Here is a 5242-nt window from a genome sequence, read left to right as displayed (position 1 = left end):
GTATGTAACCCTGGTTCCCCGAGAAGGGGAACGAGACACTGCGTCGGCCCGCCGCACCTCTCTCCCCGCCTGAAGCGCCTGCTTCATAGTTTAAGCTAATGATGAGTGTGTACAGGTGTGCTTTATACTCCTCCGGTTATTCCGTCACACCTTACCGTTCTAGCAACAAGCCAATAGGATTGGAGTGATTTCATTCACGTTCAGACCTGCTACGCCTAGAGGCGTTCCCATAGTGTCGTAACCGACGCAGTGTCTCGTTCCCCTTCTCGGGGAACCAGGGTTACATACGTAACCCGAGACGTTCCTGTCAGAACACGTGCTGCAGCATTCTGGATTAGCTGAAGAGTCTTAACGGACTTTTTCGAGCAGCCTGATAATAAGGAATTGCAGTAATCCAGCCTAGAAGTAACAAATGCATGGACTACTTTTTCTGCATCATTTTTAGACATGATGTTCCTGATTTTCGCAATATTACGCAGGTGAAAAAAGGCGGTCCTTGAAATTTGCTTAATGTGAGACTTGAACGACATGTCCTGATCAAAGATAACTCCAAGATTCCTCACAGTGGTGCTGGAGGCCAGGGCGATGCCATCAAGGGAAACTATATCTTTAGATAATGCATCACGGAGGTGCTTAGGCCACAGAACAATAACAGTAGTAATAGTTTTATCTGAGTTTAACATTAGAAAATTACAGGTCATCCAGGTTTTAACATCCTGAAGGCACATTTGAAGTTTAGCTAACTGATGAGTTTCATCTGGTTTGATTGATAGATATAACTGAGTATCATCTGCATAACAATAAAAGCTTATGGAATATTTCCTGATAATATTGCCTAAAGGAAGCATATATAAAGTGAAGAGGATTGGTCCAAGGACAGATCCTTGAGGAACTCCTTGACTAACTTTGGCATGCATGGAGGACTGTGTGTTCTCCGTTACCCTCCTGGCCTGCTCAAACGACCTCCTGGTCGGCCTCCCGAACTGTTCTGACCCTCTGCTCTGCCCTGCATGTTAGGCCAAGCGCCTTACCTGCCCTGTTTCCTGGGCATGATCTGCCTGTTGGGTGGTTCCCCCTGACTGTTTTGTTCCCTAACCCTGATTTGCCTGTTTTTGTCTTCCTCCTGGACCATATGACCCCCTGCTCTGCCCTCAGGCCACCCGCCGGAGAATTCCCTGTCTAATCCCTGGCCTGTCTAGGTATTGTTTTTCTGGCCCACCTCCTGTCCTCCCTCCGCCCACCCTGGTCGGCCTGGACTTTGTTGTTTGTGCTGCGTTCGGGTCGGTCTGTCTTTTGGTTGACCATCTGGAGATGCTAGTCGGTGGGGGGGTACTGTCACGCTGTGCTGGTTGGCCATCCTTTGTGTTGCACTTTTGGGTTTGGTATCTGCCTTAGTATGTTGAGTTTTGGGTTCTGTCCTGTCTGGTGTCCAGTATCTGCCATGTAGTCTGTTGTGTTTTGAGTTCCTCTGAGTTATTGTGTGGTCAGTTCATTATCTGTTATTTAGTTAGTCTTTGATTCCATGTCATGTTCTTGGTCTTGTACGTTAGTTCATGTCTTTAGTGTTTACTCCGGGTCTTGTGTTCTCTGTTAAGCTCTGTACTGTGTTCTAGTTCTGTGTTCTCGCTTATTCACTCTGCCCCAGGTCTGCTTGTCAGGTCAAGTCTTTCTGTTTTCCTCTGCTCTCTCTCTCTGCCTCGTTAGTCTCATGTCTGTCACCTGTGTTGCTCCCGCCCTGCTCGTTAGTCCCTGTGTATATATACCTGGTGTTTCTGTCTTGTCTTTGTCCGGTCATTGTTCATGTTACCCCCCAGTCTGTCGTGCGTGTACTCACTGCCTGCCTGTAACCAGCCTTGCTTGTCTTGCCTCCCTGTACTTTTGGATTTTGGATTTCTGTTATTCAGCCACTCATCTGTAAGTGTGCTCGCTTTTGGTTATATTAAAACCCTTTGTTGAACTATACCTGCTCCGCTCTGAGTCCTGCGTTTGGGTCCTCCAACCTGCCTCCACACCACGATCGTGACAGAAGGAAAGTCTCCATTCATCCTTTCATCATAGTTGTAAACACTCGCTTTCACCTTTGACATGAGAGTCAGGCGGGGCCGTCCAGCTCTGTGCGAGAGTGACTTGATTTCTATCACTGCGTATGCCTTTATCAGTTTTACATTTGTTTTTCAATGCTGCTCCACTCAGGTGCGCTGCATACTAATACTGATGTAACGAGGTCTCATGGAGTAAAAAGTAGGATATTTGGCTTTAAAATGTAGCAAAGTGAAAGTTGCAACAACTAAAAATACTCAAGTAAAGTACAGATACCAAAAAAAACTACCCAAGTACAGTAAGGAAGTACTTGTACTTCGTTACTTTTCACCACTGCCAGATACTAATAGGGCCGGCGATCCAGATCTAGATGTGCTCCTTTGTAGTTGCTGTACAGCGGGGATACTGCTACATGACAGTTCATCCGATCCAGATATTGATCGTGGTGTAGCGGATCTCTCCCTGTCTTCCCCATCCGCTGTTTCAGGACAACTCAAGTTGCCTTTTGAACTGTATTTCAAAAACAAATGAGTCCTTCAAAATTGTTATTGTAACAAGATCAATTTACATAGTATGATCCCTCACCACCTTTGTAATGAAAAATTAATAAATACACTTTAGCTATAATCACAAATGCCATTATCACGTTGATATAGACTAAAATAATTTAATTAAATCACGTGTTTAAATAACTTCATACAGACCTTCTTGGTTGTTGAGGGGGGATTTAGGGGGGTCCAGGGGGTCCTCAGCAAAAAGGGAAATCATTTATTTTTACTATAATTCCATCCATAAGTAACATAGTGACTGAACGCATGACTATTTTGGTGATGGATTTCATACACTTTCCGGAATAAAACAACTAAAAGCCAAAATCCTATCAAATGGGCGATCCTGGGACAAAATTTTATCAAATGGCTTCTGGTGGAAGAAAGTTTTGTTAAAATTTGCTAATAATAAGTCTCGTATTTGTTCGAAATACAAATGTTATTTTATTATGTTTTTGTTAAACATGTCTGCTTAGATAATAGTGTTTTTTGTTGGTAATTGTCTTTCTTGTGGTGGTTTACTATTGAAACCAGGAGTGAAGTGCCTGTTTCATTTGATATGAATGCTGATGAAGAAAAAACTAACAAGTTTCAGTTAAATCTTTATTTAGTCAAAATGAGAACCTCCACTTGATTGTCAAAGTAGTATTACAGTTCTTACATGATACAGGGCTATATAAGAAAATTTGAAGCAACAACGTTTTCATTATAGTGACTTGCTGCGGAGGGCAGTAATACGCCTAGAAGCGTCTAAACTGCTGTAAATCAAGAAGAACTAACCAGTTAAAGAATTGTCCTGTGAAAGACTTAATTTCATGTAAACAATGATTACACTTAGAAAGACTAACAACATAGAGTTATGAAAGTAACCACTGCAAGTCAGTAAGTACTTCTAACAACAAACAGTATAAATTCACAAGCTATAATATATTAATATTGCGAATCAAATCAATGTCTGGAGCATGAAGTGGTACTCTGAAGACTATCTCTTTCCCACTACGCTATTGGATCACACTGCTTTTTGAAGTATTGTTGAAGGTGAAGTGCATTTGCCTTAAAAATTAAGCTTTTCAGCTATTGTTAGGGTCACTTGAGTTACAGCTTGAGCAGCTGGGCACATAAAAATACAGCACAGATCAACACCACAATTAGGGAAGACAATGCAAACTGAAATAGCAAATAGGAAGACAATCAAACATTATTCCTACAGTCCACTGAAACCTGGCTGCAGCTTATTTAAAAATGCAGCCATTCTTATCAAATGAACTTCACTCCTGGTTTCAATAATAAACCACCACAAGAAAGACAATTACCAACAAAAAACACTATTTTCTAAGCAGATACATTTAACAAATACATAAATCACAAAGTATTTGTTTTGTATTTCAAACAAATAGGAGACTTATTAGAAAAGTTTAGCAAAACTTTCTTCACTGCCATTCATCATGGGAGTCTAGCTCCGCCCCCACTGGGTTGGAAGAGGAGTCCCATAGGAACCCATTCATTTTAAAATGCATAAAAATATTAATATAAAATCAACCTTTAAAGATATCAGCAACACAGGTAATAGTGCCCATCTCATGAAGAAGATGTACAGTTTCAAGTTGAAACCAAGTTTGTAGGACAAACGGTACAGGAGACGATAGATGCCAAAAAAACGGCGGAATACATGATAATGGAGGGCGAAGAGAACAAAAGTGAGTATAGGCCTTCATCCATCTTTACCATCTATATGCTAAACTTGAGCCGCCGATAGTTTGATCGTGGTGTGTGTGTGTGTGGGGGGGGGGAGTCTCAGTATATCTTCCTGCTTTTTTGTCCTTTGCTAATCACATGCCTGAGTGAGTCATGCCCCCCCCCCCTCCCCCTCCTCTACTTTAATGTAAGGATTTAGTCAAACTCACCTTCAGTGTGTGGAGCGTCAGCAGGTTGAAGCAGCAGTGTTGTAGTTTTCCACTTTTCTCTCCTGTAGCTGAACTCACTCAGGGGAAGTTGTTAGTTTGGTCTGAAGGTGAATCTGATCATCTGATTTTCAGTCTGTGGGTGCTTCTCAAGTCGCTTAATTGCATCCACGTTTCCCTTACTTGCCTCTTTTCCTTGCGTATATCGGAGCTGACGCGTACACGGACAGCTGCGGACCACACGGATGCGGACTACTTCTGTTTAAACAACTTTCTGGAGTAGATCGGTTGATGCCCTGGTAGCGTAGCGGTCATAAAAAAAGGAGAGGCACGCGGACATCAGCGCAGACCCTACGCGTACCCGCTCTGATGACGATTTTTTATTCATGCGGAGCCTCACGTCGGCTACTGCGGAACGAATATGCCCAATCCTTGCTTTAGTTCCGCCCAGGGGATGCACGGAGAGACGCAAGGAGACCATGCGGGGAGAGAAGGAATGAGGAAATATGTGATCCAGCTGTCAGTCGGCTCTAACAGCTGGAGAGACTAATGGTGGAGTTTGTGTCTGCACACATGCGCACTGTGTTGGTTCTAGGGTGACCAGACGTCCCGAAAAATCCGGGACAGTCCCGAATTACAAGCAGTTGTCCCGACCCCTTTCCGGTTTGTCCCGTAGATTAGACCTAACATGAGTTTTGATTATAGCCTAATTAAACATTAAATACTGATCGTTGTGTAGTTCTCAGGCTCCAG

General features: G+C 43.0%; 1 protein-coding gene across 1 annotated transcript in view; it reads right to left on the bottom strand.

Annotated features, from left to right (window-relative positions):
- LOC123956482 (nuclear factor 7, brain-like) overlaps positions 1 to 5005 on the bottom strand; it is a 23930-nt gene extending 18925 nt beyond the window's left edge. Inside the window, exon 1 of the mRNA XM_046028692.1 lies at positions 4493 to 5005. The gene's annotated coding sequence lies outside the window, so the exon portion shown is untranslated. The remainder of the gene's footprint in view (positions 1 to 4492) is intronic.
- Positions 5006 to 5242: the final 237 nt, after the last annotated feature.

This window comes from Micropterus dolomieu, linkage group LG18, assembly GCF_021292245.1.
Source record: "Micropterus dolomieu isolate WLL.071019.BEF.003 ecotype Adirondacks linkage group LG18, ASM2129224v1, whole genome shotgun sequence".
Classification (NCBI taxonomy): domain Eukaryota; kingdom Metazoa; phylum Chordata; class Actinopteri; order Centrarchiformes; family Centrarchidae; genus Micropterus; species Micropterus dolomieu.
Note: the sequence above shows the minus strand (reverse complement) of the source record. Positions and strands in the feature narration are given on the sequence as shown.